Below are 24,818 nucleotides of genomic sequence, written 5' to 3' on the forward strand. Positions count from 1 at the left end.
CTGGCAAACCCTTGAAAAACTTTCTTGAAAAATGATCAACAATACAAAGTATGGTACTATTTAATAAAACACATACACACAAAGCAACACCACATGTTCTGTGTGTGTGTGTGTGTATGTGTGTGTGTGTGTGTGTGTGTGTGTGTATTATAACAAATCCAGGTCTGGAGGATATATACCAAACTGATAACAATGTATTTTATTTCCTGGAGAAGTAGATTTGAGGATAGATCAACTTATCTGGAAATACTTTACTTTCTTTGGAGATGTAGTCATATACTACTGTGTAACATACATTTTAATAATTAAATAAATAAAATTAAAGAAAAATCATCTAAGATGTGTCAACTCAACTATTAGAAAATTCCACCATTAGGTATCACAATATGCAAAGAATTCTAAACAAAGCCCTTCCTAACTAATATCTACTTAATAAATTTTATTCAGTACTGACAACATGCATAAAATGATCAATGTATGTATGACACTTATAGGTGAATATAAACCTGGGGGAGCTACTGACCCTAATTCTCTGGCTTAGACTCCATACAGCCTAATAAATATCATTCCAGAGTTTACAAAAGAGGAGAGCAGATTCTACCTCACTCCACTCCATCCCGCTTTCCCCTGTTCTTAAACTTTCAGAACTGACTTACAAGGTAATTACAGCAGCCAGATATCAAACCTGTAGACAAAAGAGAAGGGCTAATCTTACTACACCAATTTTATAAAATTAGGTCAAAGTCAGCATCTAAATTCCATAATCTTCAGATGTAAAGTACAGAGGCATAAGATGAAGCGCAGCTTGTCACAGAATTTGCCTAGGATGTAAGCACCTAAAGGAAGCTAACTTACTGGAAGTAATAAGATGATAAGAACGCTAAAGTCTGAACTTCTAAACATAATTAAAATAGTTTGTCATTATTTCCTTGATCCTATAGGGACTAACTACTTCGTTTATATTTTTTAAACATTTTTCACCACTGGGGAAATTAATGTATATCTTGCTAAAACAGTGTAGCTATTTTTGAACACAGCTGGTATCTTCAGCCTTGCAGCAATTAAAGTTTCTTTCTATTACAAAAGGAACCTCTGAGCCTGAAGACATTTTTATACAGCTGGATCTCAGCATGTACAATGAAAATATACGAAAGCAAGAGAATCAGATTCTGAAAAGAGTGAACTAGCATAGGTTTGGATGACAAACCAGGACTCTGTAACTCTACAGCATTTACGAAAAGAATTTGCCATTCTGGCGGAACATTCTCACGAGCTGCACTTTTTCTTTTAATTCTTCTATTTCTATAGAGAAAACCATGGACAGAGAGATTACAAATGAAACCCGACAACCACCTGATGAAATAATTACACAACAATATGTTGGAGGCAAGATGTCCTGAAAAGAACCCTGACATTGAGAGGTAAGAGGGTACTATTTTTAATAATTTTATTTACAATTATATAAAGGGATGAGAAAAGACTCATCCAGTTTGGCAGACTACATGAAATCAGTTTGTCTAGAGAAGATCTGTGATGACACACTGAAAAACCAATCAGATTTAGAAAAATGTGTCAAGGAACAATTGCTCAAAATATGGTTAGTTAAAAATCAATAACAGGTTTTCAGAAGAATTTTCAGCAGTAAAAAAGGTATAAAAAAGCAGAATATGGTCAGGATAGAGATTCCCAAAGTGAAGTATAAATAACTCAGAGAATTATAAATTTGTGGAATGAACACATGGGCTTTATATGCAGACAGTTCAGAATCTCAGCATTGGCGGCTCACTAGCAGTGTGACCCTGGGCAAGTTGCCTGACCTTCTGAGCTTCACTTTCTTCATTTATAAAATGGGTGTAATAATGCCCATCATGAAGTACTGCTGTAAAGATTAGTAATCATGCTGCCCGGCACAGAGCAGGCTCTCAGTCAATGGACATGGACAATCTTTCATGGGCAGATAGATGAGGTGGTGTCAACATATCTAAGCTCACTCAGCCAACGAGTAACAGAACAAGGTCCCGTCATCCACTGCTGCTGGTCCCAAGTCAGGGAGATTTCCTCTGTTCATCCAATCTGTCCCTCAGTCACCTTCTTACCCAAAGGAACAGAAATGAATGTAATACTACAATAAAAAAATATGTAGCATTATTAGAGTATTTAAAAATAAACTACAACTAAGGAATTTGGTTCAGATATTAGTTTTTAAAGTTGCTAGTCAATTTAAGGCTTCCCTGGTGGCGCAGTGCTTAAGAATCCGCCTGCCAATGCAGGGGACACGGGTTCAAGCCCTGGTCCGGGAAAATCCCACATGCCGCAGAGCAACGAAGCCCGTGCGCCACAACTACTGAAGCCCGCGCGCCTAGAGCCCGTACTCTGCAACAAGAGAAGCCACCGCAATGAGAAGCCCGCGCACTGCAACAAAGAGCAGCCTCCGCAAGCCGTAACTAGAGAAAGCCCGCGCGCGGCAACAAAGACCCAACTGAGCCAAAAATAAATAAAATAAATTAATTAATTAATAATAAAAATAGGTTGCTAGTCGATTTTAAATTCCTGACAGTTTTATGTAAAACACTGAAACAAATTGTCACATGGCCTTAATTAGGAATTCTTTTAAATTTCTAAGACTTCATAAGAAAGCTCATTTTTGTATGACATGGTAATTTGCAATGGTGTTGTTTAAGACCTTTTAGAAAAATAAGTTTATCCAAAAATAAAATTCAGAGTAACGTATACATAGTTTCATATTCTTTAAAACAGTACAGCACACTAAGAAAAAAGTCAATGATATTTTATATATGTGAAGTAAAAAACAACCATTCATTCATTGTTAGTTATGGTTCACCATGCATTGCTGGGCAGAAACGTCTCCTGGTTGCTTTGCAGGATTTCGTGAGATGCTTGCCTTGTTCCCCCTTTGCTTTGTTTCAGATGATGTGGACACCTAGAAGTGTCTCATCTTTTAGGAGTTCAGTGCCTGATTTTATAACTCAAAGTGGTTGACTCCCACTGCTGTTGCAGAGATGCAGAATAACTAGAATGCATGAGAAGGAACATTTTGGATCACCTTTACTCAGCCAGGGTCACCTGTCTGTGCTTATGACCAAAGCAACTTAAATGCCAAAGCACTTCCTATTAGACTTTGTCATTCCCGCACTCAGCCTCCCCAGCAAGATGCCACTGGAATGCATTCCCAAGATGCAGATGATTATGTCCTGATTTGTCCTCATTTTTCCCACAGCTTCTTTACAAAAATAGCTGCTACTTCTCTATAATCTATTTGCAACCTCCTATTCCCTTTTCTTTCAATACTAATAAATAGAGTAATTCATACTCTATTCATGGAGATGAATTCTCTTAAGTGTCAAAAAAGCACACCGAAGTGAATGGTACAGACTAAGATATTACAAAAAGAATCTTGCCTTGAGAAGGATTACTTAAGTAAAGTGGTATGAAATTATTGAAACAGAATATGTCATTTGCTTATTCTATTATTGATTAAAACCTATTGAGAGGGCTTCCCTGGTGGCGCAGTGGTTGAGAGCCCGCCTGCCGATGCAGGGGACGTGGGTTCGTGCCCCGGTCTGGGAAGATCCCACATGCCGCGGGGCGGCTGGGCCCGTGAGCCATGGCCGCTGAGCCTGCGCTCCGCAACGGGAGAGGCCACAACAGTGAGAGGCCCGCGTGCCGCAAAAAAAAAAAAAAAGAAAGAAAAAAAAGCTACTGAGAGTAATGGATATATTTTCAAATAAAAAGTAGATCACTGAAAAAACAAATTCCCTCTCATGAAAATGGAATGGAATGATAATTAAAACATAAAGTATTAAGTACTTTAAAATTTGATATTAATGAGACAAAACACTTTGCTTACTTTTTCAAAAATCAATCTTAGTTACACTGAGGTAAACTCAAATATCATCTAGTCTGACACCAATCATTTTTTTAAACTTAAGTATATTTTATACCCAGAGAAATTCAAGAGATGACATTTTTTGCTCAGTTTCACCTGATAGCTAAGTAGCAACAAATCTAAGCAATCTTTCTTCATCATTTGAACTTTCTAATCTCAGAATTTTTTTTTAATTTGGTATGTTGAACACTGTGATCTGTAAGGTGACTACTTTAAAATACTACTGCTCACACATAGGCAATAGGGCCCATTAGATGTTAGCTGGACAACATCAACTCTCCTCAGGCTTCTTAAATGGGGGAAAAAATGTGAGAACAGAAACAGAATTGCTTAGAGCTGTTAAGCTTGTCTTTAACACATTGTCTGTCTTCTATAGCATGTTTGGAAGTGCATGGAATGACTAGACAGAGTGTAAAATGAAGAGATATTTCATACTGTGTCTGAAATTTGGAGATAGTCTAACAAAAAGTTCCATTCGGATAAGACATTTACAAATGTACAAAGAAATATGATGAGCATTTTGGTGGATAAACAAATAGATGATTTAATGAGGTGTAAGAGATGCCCCCTACTTGCAAGAAGAGTAAGCGGTTCGGAAATTTAAAATAGCAGTATTATATCTGACAGGCAAAAACAAAGGTAGACTATAAAAGGTTGTGGGAGAATGACTGCTACTTAGATGCAAAGATGACGGAAACAGGAATTCGAAATTCTATCTCTAAAATAGTATAAATATTTCTAGATTAGATGGAGTAGATTGGATTCTGATTTTTGTCAAACTTTGGTGCATTAAGAAGATCTGTTAAATGGGTATTATGAAATTCAGTTCACATGGAGTGTATCACTCTTAAACTTGTTTAGCAAAAGACGAAGTGGAAAAAATGGGAGTCATATTAATTAACATCCTGTTTACATTGTGACTGTCAATTCTAACCATTTGTTTCACTAAATTCTGCTACTTCAGTTAGTCTTAATGTTTATTAGCAAGTCATAACATATTTGCAATTAATAATTATCTTGATATTTTAAAGTTTTATATTTTATATTATGAACATGGTTCAGGAAAGATTTTCAAATAATAAATTCATGTTTTAATTAGAAACAGATGCTCTTTAATATAGAATATAAAAAGGTCACACTAACTGAGGGTTATTTTAATTAGTCTTCTCTCTTCTCTTTGTTGGATCCTACTTAGTTATTCTTTGCTCTAAAATATATTATACAAATGCATTTGAATTAGACTATCAAATCAAAAAGATACAAGAGAAATAATTAAGTACAAGCCGAAATTTGACACTAGAGAATCATTAAAAAGTTAAAACAATGTTATAAAACCAAAATTTAGAAAAAAGTTTTACAATGTAATCGATTTTTTAAAAAGCAATTGTGTTTAACCTCATTGAAAGATGAACTATTACTAAAGTAGTTTTCTATAAACAATCAATATTTGAAGCTTTTTAAAGTAATGACTCCAAATCTGTATCTTCAGTCTAAGCCTCTTTCTCGAGCTCCAGAGCCATATTTTCAGTTGGCTATAAAACAGTTCTACCTGAATGACCCATAGGCACCTCAAACTCAAGATTTCAAAAACTAAATTTTTCCATTTTGCAATCTGCTTTTCTCTTCATGTTTCCCATCCTGGTTAATGGTAATCAATTGCCTATTTTGTAGTCAAACTATCTAAAATCTACATCTATAGGCTAGAAATAAAAGTGGATTTTATGAAATATTCCTAGTTTTACTTTTGGTATTTTCCAGAACCCCCTCCAAATTTTGTTGACCAACTGTTTCCCTGAGTAAATAAGTGAGAAGGTAATGCGTGCTGATGCACATTCAAGTGGAGAGAAAATCCTTCACTTTTACTCCATGGGCTCCTCTTCAACTTAGAGGATAAGTTAAACGGTCAAAATCTTAATAAGAGGAGGTAGGAGGGAGAAGGAGAGAGGAGGGACATAGAAGAAACTGTCAAGTTACAAGAGAAAACTCAGGCATGGGTGGGGTCACTGTCCTCTCAGCTTCCTCACAGACACCTGCCTCTGTATTCACTCGTCTTCATCTCCATTACTTCAATCAATTCTGTCATCTCATCCAGGCCTGCCCTCTTCAAGTTAGGCATACATTTCAAAGGAATTCCCTTATTTCTCCTAATCCCTAACTTCTAATTTCTTCCATGCCTTAATTTTACCCACCTTCTTTAAATAAAAGGGATACAATAAATGCCAATTAGGGTGTTAGTGATTAATAGTAGTTTAATGGTTGCTCCTCCAGGTAGGACTTGGAAGACAAAGTAGATGGCCAACACTTAAAACCTAAAGGCAAAGACCTTGAACTCTGAAAGTTAAGAGCAAGGCTATCAGCACAGTGGGCCTCCTGGTGCCCCCAAACCTCACTGTCTATGACAGTTTCCTCAGAGACTGTTCCTATATGGAAGCAAACCAAGGTATCTACATTCAATCAGAAACTAGAATGCAGAGGCTCCTTTTAGGAATAAGAGGGACCCCATCATCCTCATCTTCTGTTGAAGATTTTTTAAAGAAGAAATTCATATTTCAAAAAAGTCTTTTCTTCCCAGTTGCGCATTTAAATTCCATTGAGTCAGTCTATCTAACCATAACTACACACATCTGTGCCTCAGAAAATCCCCTAAGCCTTTGTTGAGGACAAGCTAAGCGAGTAGGTTTGCTTCCCTTTATTCTTTCTGTCTTTGTAGCAGAAGTTTGTATAACAAGGAAGGTGCCTCTGAAATGCAGCTTTCATCATGTGACAGGTTTCACGACATGCTGTGCAGGTGTGATTTCAAGGTCCAGAAGAGCGGCTTCCTAACGCCCCCAGGAATATACTCCACTTACTATGGTTTTCTCTTTGTTTCTTTTTTGACCACATCTTTAAGACCATGAAGGAAGTATAAATGCATAAATTCTGGGAATGAAAAAGCCAACTCTGGGGAAAGGGAGTAAATCCACAACCACTGTACTGGGTAAAACAGAGACCTGAAATTGTACCTAGTATTGCTAATTTGCTCATTCAGTGCCATTTTTCCCAAAGACACCTCTGACTTTAACAAAATGTTGATAATAAAAGTGGTAATAAGTAACAACACTGACAACATTACGTAACAAATGATGACAGTCGAATTTTTGTGCCAGCCATTATCCTAGGCACTTTATATTAATTAATCCTCACAAAAACATTTAACCCTCATGACAAATAGTAGGTACTATTATTATCCCCACTTTATAAATGAGGAGGCTGAGGTTTAAAGAGGATAAAAAACTTGCCCAGGGAAATTGACAGAACTGACATTATATAATGGTATCACTCAACCTTGCCCCTATCACTTTCAAAATCCAACTTTTAAAGCTGTCATTTAAAATAGCATTGGATAGCAGCTCCTGAAGCAACCTTTACTAACCTCCACTGAAATATAAAGACACATGTGAAATGGAAAATCACAGCCCTGCTGTGAACAGGAAATTCAAAGCAGAAATACAAATTGAAATAAAAATGAGAAAAAAGTACTCACTCTCACAAGTAACTGGGAAATGTAAATTTAAAATATATCATTTTTAATCCATTAGATTCAAAAAGTTAAAAACATTGATAATATCAATTACTGGTTAGAATGCTAGAAAATGGACACTTTCATGCTGATAGAAATATAAAATGATGAAGCCTTTGATTAAGCAGTTTTGAAGTATCTATCAAAATTTTAGATACTTCACATCAACTCACATCAACTTGGCTCACATCAACTCATTCCTGAGGTCTTACTTTCACTGACTTTTCACACAATATAGGGTTTTTTTTAAGTGCCTTCACTGTAACACACCAGGCGGTAGACACAGGAGTTTCATAGAACTACCCAAACTGGGTAAGTTTCCATGTTCTATGCTCATCACACAGAGTGCCTCCATGAGTGGAACACTTATCACAACTGAAATTAATGTGGAAAGCAATATTCATGAGCATCACTTCCTAAGAGAAAGAACATCTATAGTGGTGAGGAAGGAATTCTTCTTAAGTAGGCAAACGATAAGGACGCCTGATGGCAACCGTGGGATTTTACATTATTCTGGAATTTCTAATACAATAAGTTATAAAGACTGGAAATGAGACAATGAGACAACACTGTGATCTGGCAGGAAGTTGCCCCAAGGAAGTAATCTGAATCACACACAAGATTTAGTTATAAGAATGTTTCAAATCCAAAAATGGGCAGAAGACCTAAATAGACATTTCTCCAAAGAATATATACAGATTGTCAACAAACACATGAAAGGATAGGGGCAATCCACATCCCAAAAACTTGACAAATGGTAAAATGAATTATAATATACTCTATAGTATAATAATATTATGTCATAAAGTTCAAGGTTTGGGGACATATTTAACGACAAAAGAGTATAAGATTATAATTTATATATATGAAAATAATTTTCTACTAAATGTTTAGAAAACTAAATTGCGGACTTATAGGTAATTTTTACATTATTACTTAAAATTTTCAGTCTTTTCCAAACTCTGTAAAATATATTGCTTTTACAATACAGAACAGTTTAAAATTCTAATCTCACAGAAAGGTTGAAAAGATTAAAATAATAAAAAGATACCTTCTAAAATTGTTAAAATTAAAGAGACTGACAATACCAAATGTGGAGCGGATTTAGAGCAAGGCGAATTTCCATACATTGCTAATGGGAATATAAAATACAGTAACAACCACTTTGGAAAATGGTTTGGCAGCATCTTATGAAAGTTAAAAATACATCTGCCCTATGACCAAGCAATTCTAATCGTAGGTGAAAGAAAAACATTTGATTGCAAAAAAAAACTTGTATAAGAATGTTCACAGTGGCCACCGCCACCGCTCACATGGGAGCCGTGACTGATAACGAAGTCATACAGAAGCGTCTCCTCATTGATGGAGATGGCACTGGAGATGATGGGGAAATTAATCTGCTAGCGAAAAGTTTCATTAAGTGGCACAACTCTGGATCCCAGGAAGAGGGATACAGCCAGTACCAACGTATGCTGAGCACACTGTCTCAATGTGAATTTTCAATGGGCAAAAGTTTGCTGGTATATGATATGAATCTCAGAGAAATGGAAAATTATGAAAAAATTTACAAAGAAATAGAAGGTAGCATTGCTGGAGCACATGAAAAAATCACTGAGTGCAAAAAGCAAATTCTTCAAGCAAAATGAATGCAAAAAGATAGCCAAGAATATGATGCACTGGCAAAAGTGATTCTGCGTCATCCAGAGAGGCATGAGACATTAAAGGAACTACAGGCTCTGGGAAAAGAATGAGAGCATCTTTCACATATTAAATGAAGTATTGAAGATAAGCTGGAATTGAGAAGGAAACAGTTTCACGTTCTTCTTAGCACCATCCATGAACTTCAACAAACACTGGAAAACGATAAAAAGCTCTCAGAGGTAGAAGAAGCTCAAGAAACAAGCATGGAAACCAATCCTAAACCACAGACCAACTAATCACTCACCATTCCCAAGAATACTGAAGTAGCAACATGATCTTAGTGTGTTCAGAATTTGTTGTGCTCTTGAGATATTTAAAGTTTGGGCAATGAACTACTTTGCCTTTAAATATTAATGCAAAGTTCATTCATATTTCTTCACATAAAGGGAGATGACTTCATTATATATTTGTTTATATTGAAATGCCTTTTTTTACTTAAAAGTAGGAAGCAACATCCAAAAATGTTTAATAAAATGCTTTCAAGTTGAAAAACAAAAAAGAATGTTCACAGCAACTTGATTTATAATAATCAAAAAGGAGAACAACACAAATATCCATCCAACATGAAATGAAAAAACAAATTATAATAATATTCTTACAATGAAATACCACTCAGAAATAGAAGGGGAAATGGTGATTCACACAGTCAATATGAATCTCAAAGATTACACAGTATACGTTAAAGAAGCCAGAAACAAAAGAGAACACACTGCATGATTCCATTTATATGGAGTTCTAGAACAGACAAAACTAATCTACAGTGATAGAACTCTGAGAGGGAGGTGTGGGGATTGACTGGGAAAGGGCAAGAGACAACTCTCTGGGGAGAATGGAAACTTCTACATCTTGAAAAAGGCATAGATTGCCTTTTTGCATGCATACATGGGTGTATGCATTTGTCAAACACACTGCACTGTACAGTTAATATTCATGCATTTCACTCTATGTAAACTGTACCTTCATAAAAATAAATAAATAACAAAGGATTTGAAACTCACACTAAGGTGGATAAAGATAAAAATCAACAGACCTTTTATTACTCCTCAAATCTCATGAAATTGGTGCCACCAATTTGCAAGACCTATCACACAACGGGTAAACTCACAAAGAAAGCAATAGTATATAACTTTCTGGTACTTCTACCATTTGTACCTTCAATTTGTATATTCTATTAATTTACATTTAAGCCAATGACATTTCCATACTTCCCATTCATTTACTTCTATCTGATCACTTTGCAAAGATGGAAGAGAGCCCTACAGGAAAGGGAGCAAGAAATTGACAGGAAGCTCAGAGTTCTCTACCCACACTCCAAGAAACAGGAATATCACACATAGGGTGGTAATTAAATATGTAAGCTGTTAAGGAGAAGTGGTACATATATGCAATGGAATATTACTCAGCCATAAAAAAGAATGAAATGATGCCATTTGCAGCAACATGGATGGACCTAGAGATTATCATACTGAGTGAAGTAAGTCAGACAGAGAAAGACAAATGTCATGTGGAATCTAAAAAATGATACAAATGAACTTATTTACAAAACAGAAATAGACTCACAATATAGAAAACAAACTTATGGTTACCACAGGGGAAAGACAGGAAAGGATAAACTAGGAGGTTGGGATTCACATATACGCTACTATATATAATAAAATAGATAATCAACAAGGACCTACTGAATAGCACAGGGAACTATATTCAATACTCTGTAATAACCTATATCGGAAAAGAATCTGAAAAAGAATAGATATATGTATAACTATATCACTTTGCTGTACATCTGAAACTAACACAACATTGTAAATCAACTATATTCCAATATAAAATAAAAAATTTTTAAATAGGTAAGCTCTGAAGCCTTTATGATCTGAGTTTTGCTTATTGGCTCTGTGTCTTTGGGTAAACTTTATTAGTATTAGTTTATTCTATTTATTCTATTATTATTCTAATAAATAATATTTTATTATTTATCCTATTCAATAAAATCCATTAAAAATTCAAGTTAAATTCAATTCTTCAAGAATACACTATTTATAGGAAAAGGTACCATAACTATATAAAACATATATGCCTGCTAATTTCTCATTGCACACAAAAAATTATTTTGAAAAGTGTCTAGAAATCTACTGATAAGTTCTGATTCTGTTCTTCTTAGATATAAACAATTTTGTCATTCAATGAGTTCCTGAATTCATTTCTAATATGAGTAAGTTTTTGCTAATATATTTCAATTATGTTTAAATTTGAAATAACATTTTGTATGGCCTTTCAAAAATCACTTTTTTTCTGGCCTCAGAAAATGCCTTTTTCCAAAAGGGCACCATAAAAACAAACAGAGCAACAAAAACCCCATTTGCTATTATTAAAACTGACAGAAGATTTTGTTGTATTATCTCCCCTATTTTATCTACCAACTTAAAATATCACTACAAATACGAAAAAGTTGTTTATTTGTCTTATAAGAACAAAATGTATCTATTTGCTGGTAAACATTCAGATCAATTCACATGAGAATCTGTTCACATTACCTACTTGTTTACAAGTGGTTTTGGCAGACACATTTTTATAGTAACCCAATATAAGAAGAAAACAGGCTAGAATATCTTTAACAACATTGTATTACAACCATCAAACTTGCTAAGAGACTAGAATGTAATGAGTCTAACCACTAAAAAAAGACAATTCATGTGATGTGATAGAGGTGCTAATTATCACTACAATAGCAGTCATACTACAATATACAAACGTATCAAAAAACATATACACCTTAAATTTATACAATGTTGTATGTCAAATCTATTTCAATTAAAAAATAAGCTAGAGGTTCCCTGGTGGCACAGTGGTTGAGAGTCCGCCTGCCGATGCAGGAGACACGGGTTTGTGCCCTGGTCCGGGGAGATCCCACATGCCGCGGAGCGGCTAGGCCCATGAGCCATGGCCGCTGAGCCTGCGCGTCCGGAGCCTGTGCTCCGCAACAGGAGAGGCCACAGCAGTGAGAGGCCTGCGTACCGCAAAAAAAATAAAAATTAAAATTAAAAATAGGCTAGAACTTGAGCTCGTCAATTACAAGAGAATTACATACAGTGTTTTTGCTTTACATCATTAAAATGACCATATTCACATGTCTAGTCATGAATATGAATGGACTACATGCCAGATAAAATTTTTTAAATTCTGAAATATATATATGGAAATCCATGAGAACATCCACAGTGTATGTTCTCAAGAAAATAAAATATAGTCATTAAAACAAAGTTGACCCATTACTGCTAAATCAGTTCAAAAACTGTCTAAACTATAACCAAACTCTCCTGTTTCTCAATGTCTGCTTTTGGAAGGCAAGCAAACTCTCACCATATGCCTGTGGTCTGAAAGCACATATCATGAAGGCTGTTCTCAAAGACTTGGAAAATTTACAAAGATTTTGTGACTTCCAGACTCACAGAGAGCTGTAAATAGATAGAACTTATTTTAAGGCATTTCAACATCAGTTCTCCTGATACCAGCAGAATAAATAAATCAGAGCAAATGGACATCAAAATAATTAGATTACTTTCCCTTCCTGTATCTTAAAATATAAATCCCTCAGGTGATTCAAGTTTTGCATAAAGACTTAGAACAAGCGTTTTCTTATCTAAATTATTCCTCAGTGGTACACAGTAAGTCTGCCCCTCTTCTTCACATCCTTTCTCTGGAATACCTATTTCATTCCCACAGCATCAGTGAATACCCCATCGTGGTAACTCAAATCTATCTCTAGCTCTGACCTCTCTTCTGAGCACCACTCCAGTATTCTCCAGCTAGGGTTCATGGATGACCTAATCTCAGCATGTCCAAAACCAAACTCACCTTTGTCCATCCAAACCTATTCCTTCAAAATACCCTCTCTTTGTTAATGGCTTCAAAAATCACGCAGAAAATCACATTACAATCTTGAGAGTCATCCTAGACTCTTCTTTCTCTCTTTCACCACTGCCAATACCATTTCTTTTTTTTTTTAACATCTTAATTGGAGTAAAATTGCTTTACAATGGTTAGTTTCTGCTATATAACAAAGTGAATAAGCTATACATATACATATATCCTCATACCTCCTCCCTCTTGTGTCTTCCTCCCACCCTCCCTATCCCACCCATCTAGGTGGTCACAAAACACCAAGCTGATCTCCTAAGTGTCGATGGACAATTAGGTTGCTTCCATGTCCTGGCTATTGTAAGTAGTGCTGCAATGAACACTGTGGTACATGACTCATTTTGAATTATGGTTTTCTCAGGATATATGCCCACCAGTGTAATTACCGGGTCATATGACAGTTCTATTTTTAGTTTTTTAAGGAACCTCCATACTGTTCTCCATAGTGGCTGTATCAATTTACATTCCCACCAACAGTGCAAGAGGGTTCCCTTTTCTCCACACCCTCTCCAGCATTTATTGCTTGTAGAGTTTTTGAAGATGGCCATTCTGACCATCTGTGTGAGGTGATACCTCATTATAGTTTTGATTTGCATTTCTCTAATGATTAGAGATGTTGAGCATCCTTTCATGCGTTTGTTGGCAATCTGTATATATTCTTTGGAGAAATGTCTACTTAGGTCTTCTGCCCATTTTTGGATAGGGTTATTTGTTCTTTTGATATTGAACTGCATGAACTGCTTGTAAATTATGGAGATTAATCCTTTGTCAGTTACTTCATTTTCAAATATTTTCTCCCATTCTGAGGGTTGTCTTTTCATCTTTTTTATGGTTTCCTTTGCTGTGCTAATAAAGCTTTTAAGTTTCATTAGGTCCCATTTGTTTATTTTGGTTTTTATTTCCACTTCTCTAGGATGTGGGTCAAAAAGGATTTTGCTGTGATTTATGTCATAGAGTGTTCTTCCTATGTTTTCTTCTAAAAGTATTATAGTGTCTGGCCTTACATTTAGGTCTTTAATCCATTTTGAGTTTATTTTTGAGTATGGTGTTAGGGAGTGTTCTAATATCATTCTGTTACATGTAGTTGTCCAGTTTTCCCAGCACCAATTATTGAAGAGGCTGTCTTTGCTCCACTGTATATTCTTGCCTGCTTTATCAAAGATAAGGTGACCATACAAGCGTGGGTCTATCTCTGGGCTTTCTATCCTGTTCCATTGATCTATATTTCTGTTTTTGTGCCAGTACCATACTATCTTGATTACTGTAGCTCTGTAGTATAGTCTGAAGTCAGGGAGCCTGATTCCTCCAGCTACATTTTTCTTTCTCAAGATTACTTTGGCTATTCGGGTTTCTTTGTGTTTCTATACAAATTGTGAAATTTTTTGTTCTAGTTCTGTGAAAAATGCCAGTGGTAGTTTGATAGGGATTGCAATGAATCTGTAGATAGCTTTGGGTAATATAGTCATTTTCACAATGTTGACTCTTCCAAGCCAAGAACATGGCATATCTCTCCATCTGTTTGTATAAATTTTATTTTCTTTCATCAGAGTCTTATAGTTTTCTGCATATAGGTCTTTTGTCTCCTTAGGTAGGTTTATTCCTAGATATTTTATTCTTTTGGTTGCAATGGTAAATGGGAGTGTTCCCTTAATTTCTCTTTCAGATTTTTCATCATTAGTGTATAGGAATGCAAGAGATTTCTGTGCATTGATGTTGTATCCTGCTACTTTACCAAATTCATTGATTAGCTCTAGTAGTTTTCTGCTGGCATCTTTAGGATTCTCTATGTATAGTATCATGTCACCTGCAAACAGTAACAGCTTTACTTCTTTTCCGATTTGGATTCCTTTTATTTCTTTGTCTTATCTGATTGCTGTGGCTAAAACTTCCAAAACTATGTTAAATAACTGTCATGAGCAGACAACCTTGCTGTGTTCCTGATCTTAGAGGAAATGGTTTCAGTTTTTCACCACTGAGAATTATGTTGGCTGTGGGTCTGTCATATATGGCCTTTATTAAGTTGAGGTAAGTTCCCTCTATGCCTACTTTCTGGAGGGTTTTTATCATAAATGGGTGTTGAATTTTGTTGAAAGCTTTTTCTGCATCTACTGAGATGATCAGATAGGTTTTCTCCTTCAATTTGTTAATATGGTTTATCACATTGATTGATTTACGTATACTGAAGAATCCTTGCATTCCTGGGATAAACCCCACTTGATCATGGTGTATGATCCTATTATTGTGCTGTTGGATTCTGTTTGCTAGTATTTTGTTGAGGATTTTTGCATCAATGTTCATCAGTGTTATTTGCCTGTAGCTTTTTCTTTGTGACATCTTTGTCTGGTTTTGGTATCAGAGTGATGGTGGCCTCATTTGGGAGCCTATGGTCTGCAACGGGAGAGGCCACAACAGTGAGAGGCCCACGTACAGCAAAAAAAAAAAAAAGAAGAGCGGGGAAGCTTCAAGATGGCGGAAGACTAAGACGTGCAGATCACCTTCCTCCCAAAAATTACATCAGAAATAGATCTACATGTGGAACAACTCCTACAGAACACCTACTGAATGCTGGCAGAAGACCTCAGACCTCCCAAAAGGCAAGAAACTCCCCACGTACCTGGGTAGGGTAAAAGAAGAAAGAAAAAACAGAGACAAAGAATAGGGATGGAACCTGCACCAGTGGGAGGGAGCTGTGAAGGAGGAAAGGTTTCCACACACTAGGAAGCCACTTCATGGGTGGAGACTGCGGGTGGCAGAGCGGGAAGCTTTGGAGCCACGGAGAAGAGTGCAGCAACAGGGGTGCGGAGGGCAAAGTGGACAGATTCCCGCACAGAGGATCAGGGCCGACCGGCACTCACCAGCCCAAGAGGCTGCTCTGCTCACCTGCTGGGACGGGTTGGGGCTAGGAACTGAGGCTCGGGCTTCAGTCAGATGCCAGGGAGAGGACTGGGGTTGGCGGCATGAACACAGCCTGAAGGCGCTAGTGCGCCACAGCTAGCCGGGAGGCAGTCCGGGAAAGGTCTGGAGCTGCCGAAGAGGCAAGAGACTTTTTCTTCCCTCTTTGTTTCCTGGTGTGCGAGGAGAGGGGATTAAGCGCGCTGCTTAAAGGAGCTTCAGAGACGGGCACGAGCTGCGGCTATCAGCGCGGACCACAGAGACAGGCATGAGACACTAAGTAATACACTTGGTGGCTGCTGCAGCCACCAATAAGCCTGTGTGCTAGCACAGGTCACTATCCACACCTCCCTCCCGGGAGCCTGTGCAGCCCGCCACTGCCAGGGTCCCGTGATCCAGGGACAAGTTCCCCGGTAGAACGCACAGCACGCCTCAGGTTGGTGAAAAGTCACAGTGGCCTCTGCTGCCACAAGCTCGTCCCGCATCCGAACCCCTCCCTCCCCATTGCCTGAGCGAGTGAGAGCCCCAGAATCAGCTGCTCCTTTAACCCCATCCTGTCTGAGCAAAGACCAGACACGCTCAGGCGACCTACACGCACAGGCGGGTCCAAATCCAAAGCTGAACCCCAGGAGCTGTGCGAACAAAGAACAGAAAGGGAAATCTCACCCAGCAGCCTCAGAAGCAGCGGACTAAATCTCCACTAAATCTCCAACTTGATGTACCTGCATCTGTGGAATACCTGAAGAGACAATGAATCATCCGAAATTGAGGAGGTGGACTTTGGGAGCAACGATATATGTACATATTTTTACCCTTTTTCTCTTTTTGTGAGTGTGTATGTGTATGCTTCTGTGTGTGATTTTGCCTGTATAGCTTTGCTTTTACCATTTGTCCTAGGGTTCTCTCTGTCCTTTTTTTTATTACTTAAAAAATTTTTTTTTCATAACAATTATTTTTTATTTTAATAACTTTATTTTATTTTACGTTATTTTATTTTATCATCTTTCTTTCTTTTGTTTCTCCGTTTTATTCTGAGCTGTGTGGATGAAAGGCTCTTGGTGCTGCAGCCAGGAGTCAGTGCTGTGCTTCTGAGGTGGGAGAGCCAACTTCAGGACACTGGTCCACAAGAGACGTCCCAGCTCCACGTAATATCAAACGGTGAAAATCTCCCAGAGATCTTCATCTCAACACCAACAGCCAGCTTCACTCAACGACCAGCAAGCGACAGTGCAGGACACCCTATGCCAAACAACTAGCAAGACAGGAACACAATCCCATCCATTAGCAGAGAGGCTGCCTAAAATCATAATGAGGCCACAGACACCCCAAAACACACCACCAAATGTGGACCTGCTCACCAGAAAGACAATATCCACCCTCATCCACCAGAACACAGGCACTAGTCCCCTCCACCAGGAAGCCTACACAACCCACTGAACCAACCTTAGCCACTGGGGACAGACACCAAAAACAATGGAAACTATGAACCTGCAGCCTGCAAAAAGGAGACCCCAAACACAGTTAAGTGAAGCAAAATGAGAAGACAGAGAAACACACAGCAGATGAAGGAGCAAGGCAAAACCCCACCAGACCTAACAAATGAAGGGGAAATAGGCAGTCTACCTGAAAAAGAATTCAGAATAATGATGGTAAAGATGATCCAAAATCTTGGAAATAGAATGGAGAAAACACAAGAAATGTTTAATAAGGACCTAAAATAACTAAAGAGCAAACAAAAAATGATGAACAACACAATAAATGAAAATTTAAAATCTCTAGAACGGATCAGTAGCATACTAACTGAGGCAGAAGAACGGATAAGTGACCTGGAAGATAAGATAGTGGAAATAACTACTGCAGAGCAGAAGAAAGAAAAAAGACTGAAAAGGATTGAGGACAGTCTCAGAGACCTCTGGGACAACATTAAATGCACCAACAGTCGAATTATAGGGGTCCCAGAAGAAGAAGAGAAAAAGAAAGGGTCTGAGAAAATATTTGAAGAGATTATAGTTGAAAACTTACCTAATATGGGAAAGGAAATAGTTAATCAAGTCCAGGAAGCACAGAGAATCCCATACAGGATAAATACAAGGAGAAACAGGCCAAGACACATAATAATCAAACTATCAAAAACTCAATAAAAAGAACAAATATTAAAAGCATCAAGGGAAAAACAACAAGTAACACATAAGGGAATCCCCATAAGCTTAACAGCTGATCCTCCAACAGAAACTCTGCAAGCCAGAAGGGAGTGGCAAGACATATTTAAAGTGATGAAAGAGAAAAACCTACAACCAAGATTACTCTACCCAGCAAGGATCTCATTCAGATTTGACAGAGGAATAAAAAGCTTTACAGACAAGCAAAAGCTAAGAGATTTCAGCACCACCAATCCAGCTTTACAACAAATGCTAAAGGAACTTCTCTAGGCAGAAAACACAAGAGAAGGAAAAGACCTACAATAATAAACCCAAAACAATTAAGAAAATGGGAATAGGAACATACATATCGATAATTACCTTAAATGTAAATGGATTAAATGCTCCAACCAAAAGACACAGACTGGCTGAATGGATACAAACATAAGACCTGTATATATGCTGTCTACAAGAGAGCCATTTCAGACCTGGGGACACATACAGACTGAAAGTGAGGGGATAGAAAAAAATATTCCATGCAAATGGAAATCAAAAGAAAGCTGGAGTAGCAATTCTCATATCAGACAAAATAGACTTTAAAACAAAGACTATTACAAGAGACAAGAAGGACACTACAAAATGATCAAGAGAATCAATCCAAGAAGAATATATAACAATGGTAAATATTTATGCACCCAACGTAGGAGCACGTCAGTACATAAGGCAAATACTAACAGCCATAAAAGGGGAAATCGACAGTAACAATCATAGAAGGGGAATTTAACACCCCACTTTCACCAATGGACAGATCATCCAAAATGAAAATAAAAAATTAACTAATTGAAGGAGAAAAACCATATGATCATCTCAACAGATGCAGAGAAAGCTTTCGACAAAATTCAACACCCATTTATGATAAAAACCCTCCAGAAAGTAGGCATAAAGGGAGCTTATCTCAACATAATAAAGGCCATATATGACAAAACCACAGCCAACATAATTCTCAGTGGTCAAAAACTGAAACCATTTCCACTAAGATGAGGAACAAGACAAGGTTGCCCACTCTCACCACTATTATTCAACATAGTTTTGGAAGTTTTAGCCACAGCAATCAGATAAGACAAAGAAATAAAAGGAATCCAAGTCAGAAAAGAAGAAGTAAAGCTGTCACTGTTTGCAGATGACATGATGCTATACATAGAGGATCCTAAAGATGCTACCAGAAAACTACTAGAGCTAATCAATGAATTTGGTAAAGTAGCACGATACAAAATTAATGCACAGAAATCTCTTGCATTCCTATACACTAATGATGAAAAATCTGAAAGTGAAATCAAGAAAACTCTCCCATTTACCACTGCAACCAAAAGAATAAAATACCTAGGAATAAACCTACTTAAGGAGACAAAAGACCTGTATGCAGAAAACTAAAAAACACTGATGAAAGAAATTAAAGGTGATACAAATAGATGGAGAGATATACCACATTCTTGGATTGGAAGAATCAACATTGTGAATATTACCCAAAGCATTCAATGCAATCCCTATCAAACTATCAATGGCATTTTTCACAGAACTAGAACAAAAAATTTCACAATTCGTATGGAAACACAAAAGACCCCGAATAGCCAAGGCAATCTTGAGAAAGAAAAACAGCTGGGTGAGTCAGGCTCCCAGACTTGAGACTATACTACAAAGCTACAGTAATCAAGACAGTATGGTACTGGCACAAAAATACAGATCAATGGAACAGGACAGAAAGCCCAAAGATAAACCCACGCACATATGGGCAACTTATCTTTGATAAAGGAGGAAAGAATATAGAGTGGAGAAAAGACAGCCTCTTCAATAACTGGTGCTGGGAAAACTGGACAGGTACATGTAAAAGGATGAAATCAGAACACTCCCTAACACCATACTCAAAAGTAAACTCAAAATGGATTAAAGACCTAAATGTATGGCCAGATACTATAAAACTCTTAGAGGAAAACATAGGCAGAACACTCTATGACATAAATCACAGCAAGATCCTTTTTGACCCACCTCCTAGAGAAGTGGAAATAAAAACAAAAATAAACAAATGGGACCTAATGAAGCTTAAAAGCTTTTGCACAGCCAAGGAAACCATAAGCAAGACAAAAAGACGACCCTCAGAATGGGAGAAAATATTTGCAAATGAAGCAACTGACAAAGGATTAATCTCCAAAACATACAAGGAACTCATGCAGCTCAATATCAAAAAAACAAACAACCCAATCTAAAAATGGGCAGAAGACCTAAATAGACATTTCTCCAAAGAAGATATACAGATTGCTAAGAAACACATGAAAGAATGCTCAACATCATGAATCATTAGAGAAATGCAAATCAAAACTACAGTGAGGGGCTTCCCTGGTGGCGCAGTGGTTGGGAGTCCACCTGCCGATGCGGGGGACGCAGGTTCATGCCCTGGTCCGGGCGGATCCCACGTGCCGCGGAGCAGCTGGGTCCGTGGGCCATGGCCGCTGGGCCTGCGTGTCTGGAGTCTGTACTCCGCAACGGGAGACACCACGACAGTGAGAGGCCTGCGTTCCACAAAACAAACAAAAAAAACTACAATGAGATATCATCTCACACGGGTCAGATGGCCATCATGAAAAAAATCTACAAACAATAAATGCTGGAGAGGGTGGAGAGATAAGGCAACCCTCTTGCACTGTTGGTGGGAATGTAAATTGATACCTCCACTATGGAGAACAGTATGGAGGTTCCTTAAAAAACTAAAAATAGAACTACCATATGACCAAGCAATCCCACTACTGGGCATATACCCTGAGAAAACCATAATTGATAAAGAACATACCACAATGTTCACTGCAGCTCTTTTTACAATAGCCAGGACATGGAAGCAACCTAAGTGTCCATCAACAGGTGAATGGATAAAGAAGATGTGGCATATATATACAATGGAATGTTACTCAGCCATAAAATGGAACGAAACTGAGTTATTTGTAGTGAGGTGGATGGACCTAGAGACTGTCATACAGAGTGAAGTAAGTCAGAAAAAGAAAAACAAATACCGTATCCTAACATATATATATGGAATCTAAAAGAAAAAGAAAAAAAAAAGATCAGATGAATCTAGGGGCAAGACGGGAATAAAGATGCAGACCTACTAGAGAATGGACTTGAGGATACGGAGAGGGGGAAGGGTAAGCTGGGACAAAGTGAGAGAGTCGCATGGACATATATACACTACCAAATGTAAAACAGGTAGTGGTAAGCAGCTGCATAGCACATGGAGATCAGCTTGGTGCTTTGTTACCACCTAGAGGGGTGGGATAGGGAGGGTGAGAGGGAGGCAGATGCAAGAGGGAAGAGATATGGGGACATATGTGTATGTACAACTGATTCACTTTGTTATAAAGTGGAAACTAACACCATTGTAAAGCAATTATACTCCAATAAGGATGGTAAAAAATTTTTTAAAAAAAGGACATACAGAACCCTAGGACAAATGGTAAAAGCAAAGCTATACAGACAGAATCACACAAAGAAGCATACACATACACACTCACAAAAAGAGGAAAAGGAAAAAAAAAAATATATATATATACAAAAAAAAAGGAAAAGAGCAACCAAATCAATAAACAAATATACCAATGATAATTAACTCTAAATACTAAACTAAGATAAACATAAAACCAGAAACAACTTAGATGCAGAGAGCAAACCCCAAGTCTACAGTTGCTCCCAATGTCCACTGCCTCAATTTTGGGATGATTCATTGTGTATTCAGGTATTCCGGAGATGCAGGCACATCAAGTTGACTGTGGAGATTTAATCCACTGCTCCTGAGGCTGCTGGGAGAGATTTCCCCTTCTCTTCTTTGTTCGCACAGCTCCTGTGGTTCAGCTTTGGATTTGGCCCCATATATATATATATACAAAAAAAAAGGAAAAGAGCAACCAAATCAATAAACAAATATACCAATGATAATTAACTCTAAATACTAAACTAAGATAAACATAAAACCAGAAACAACTTAGATGCAGAGAGCAAACCCCAAGTCTACAGTTGCTCCCAATGTCCACTGCCTCAATTTTGGGATGATTCATTGTGTATTCAGGTATTCCGGAGATGCAGGCACATCAAGTTGACTGTGGAGATTTAATCCACTGCTCCTGAGGCTGCTGGGAGAGATTTCCCCTTCTCTTCTTTGTTCGCACAGCTCCTGGAGTTCAGCTTTGGATTTGGACCCGCCTCTGCGTGTAGGTCCCCTTAGGGCATCTGTTTTTCGTCCAGACAGGACAGGGTTAAAGGAGTAGCTGATTAGGGGTCTCTGGCTCTCTCAGGCCAGGGAAGGGAGGGGTACGGATGCGGGGCGAGCCTGCAGCTGCAGAGGCCGGCGTGACGTTGCACCAGCCTGAGGCGCGCCGTGCGTTCTCCCGGGGAAGTTGTCCCTGGATCACGGGACCCTGGCAGTGGCGGGCTGCACAGGCTCCCCGGAAGCGGGGTGTGGATAGTGACCTGTGCTTGTACACAGGCTTCTTGGTGGCGGCAGCAGCAGCCTTAGCATCTCATGCCCGTCTCTGGGGTCCGCGCTGTTAGCCGCGGCTCGCGTCTGTCTCTGGAGCTCCTTTAAGCAGCGCTCTTAATCCCCTCTCCTCGCGCACCAGTAAACAAAGAAGAAAAAGTCTCTTGCCTCTTTAGCAGGTCCAGACTTTTTCCCAGACTCCCTCCTGGCTAGCTGTGGCACACCAGCCCCTTCAGGCTGTGTTCACGCAGCCAAACCCAGTCCTCTCCTTGGGATCCGACCGAAGCCCGAGCCTCAGCTCCCAGCTCCCACCCATCCCTATTCTTTTGTCTCTGTTCTTCTTTCTTCTTATGCCTTACCCAGGTACGTGGGGAGTTTCTTGCCTTTTGGGAAGTCTGAGGTCTTCTGCCAGCATTCAGTACGTGTTCTGTAGGAGTTGTTCCACATGCAGAGGTATTTTTGATGTATTTGTGGGGAGGAAGGTGATCTCCACGTCTTATTCCTCTGCCATCTTGAAGGTCTCTCTACCATTTCACTTCTACTTCCTCATTGTGCTTGGAAATCATTCCCTTTCTCCCACCCCTATGTCACTGTCCTAAGTCATGTTTGTCTTCATTTCTCCTGGAAACTAGTATAACAGATCCCTGACTGGTCTCTAAACTTGCAGTCTCATACATTCTAGGTTATCTTCCACGTTCAGCCAGAGATTCCTAATAAAATACGAATGCAACCATACCATTTCCTTTTTTAAATCCTTGGCATAGCTTGCTATAAATAAATCCAAATTCCTTATCTCAGCATTTAAAGCTCTTCATGTTCTAGCCTCTTCCAACCTTTCCAGCTTCATCTCAAACATTCTAGAGACCACATGCTGTGTTCCACTGTGCTCTTTTTAATCCCAAGAACTTTGCAGGTTTTGTCTTTTTACCTAGAAAATTCCTACTCATCTTTCAAAGCAGTTCAAATATCGCCTTTTCTAGAAAGACATTCCCGATGTTTCTTTCCATTTAGAATCAAGTGTTACTCCCTCTGTATACCCACTCTTATTTACTTTTCTGCTTATTATTACTGTGTTTATATCTACCTTTTTCATCAGCTACCTGAAGTTGCTAGAAAATATCACAGAAGGTATAGAGTACATTCCTCTATGTACATTCCTCTAGAAAGAAAGGCTTTGTGCTCCATTTCAAGCTTAAATTCTAGCTATACTGTATAGTTTTCCACCAAATAGTTAACAATACCAAGTTGCCACATAGCTAGATGAAGAAGGTGTATAATTTTTAGAATGCTTATTTAGATATAGAGAAGTTGAGCCTCTTCCTCAAGAAGCCTAATGATCTGGAGGTTTCCAGTAGTGGACCAGAAGCATGTACCCCATGACTAATGTTCTCTAGTGAACTCTACATCAAGATTACGCTGATTTGAAATTCAATAATATTATGGATGTAGTTCTCAAATTTCCTTCTAGAGAAGAAAGAATGAATGAACTTTGGAGATTAAAATCAAATAGTGACATTATTCCCCTATGGTGTTTTGGGGTTTTTTCCCATTCTTTCATTCAAAACACACACACACACACACACACACACACACACACACACACACAGAGTTCATGATGTCATGGAGTATTCTTTTTTTTTTTAGGAAAAACATATTCAATACATATAGACTGAAGTAGAGGTAGTTGCTCTAAACCTGTGGTTCTCAAAGGGGGTAACTTTGCTCCTCAGGAGGTATTTGACAATGTCTGGAGATGTTTTTAATTGTTACAAGTTGCATACAGGGGGTAGAGGTCAGGAATGCTACTTACAATGCACAGAACAGCTCCCCACGACACAGAATTCTCTAGTCCAGAATGTGAGTAGCACCAAGGTTGGGAAACACTGTTCCATAGGAATTCTACTCAGGACTGCAAAAGGATACAGAAAAGAAATCTGACGAAGAGTGAGAGCTTGGGAGATGCTTTCTTGAGAGTGATGGACGCTTGAGATCTGAAAGCCTGGGAGGAGAAAAAGGAGCTGAGTAGGTGGGTGGTGATGAAGGGAGAAAAGTGATAGGGTTTGGCTGAAGTGCCAAAAGGAGAGAGAAGTAAATGTTGAAGTTGTAAAGACAGCCAATGTCAATCATGCCAGTACTTACAAGTATGGTTTAGGAATTTGTTCTCTATCCTACAGCAGTAAAAGGCCATCA

At 38.3% G+C, this 24,818-nt stretch overlaps 1 protein-coding gene and 1 pseudogene across 1 annotated transcript in view; one reads left to right on the top strand and one right to left on the bottom strand.

Annotated features, from left to right (window-relative positions):
• Positions 1-24,818, bottom strand: part of GPR158 (G protein-coupled receptor 158) — a 300,753-nt gene that overhangs the window by 101,375 nt on the left and 174,560 nt on the right. The gene's annotated exons all lie outside the window — the stretch shown is intronic.
• LOC112413479 (THO complex subunit 7 homolog pseudogene) lies at positions 8,780-9,403 on the top strand (annotated as a pseudogene).

This window comes from Neophocaena asiaeorientalis, unplaced genomic scaffold (genome assembly GCF_003031525.2).
Source record: "Neophocaena asiaeorientalis asiaeorientalis breed wild unplaced genomic scaffold, Neophocaena_asiaeorientalis_V1.1 scaffold217, whole genome shotgun sequence".
In the NCBI taxonomy this organism is placed as follows: domain Eukaryota; kingdom Metazoa; phylum Chordata; class Mammalia; order Artiodactyla; family Phocoenidae; genus Neophocaena; species Neophocaena asiaeorientalis.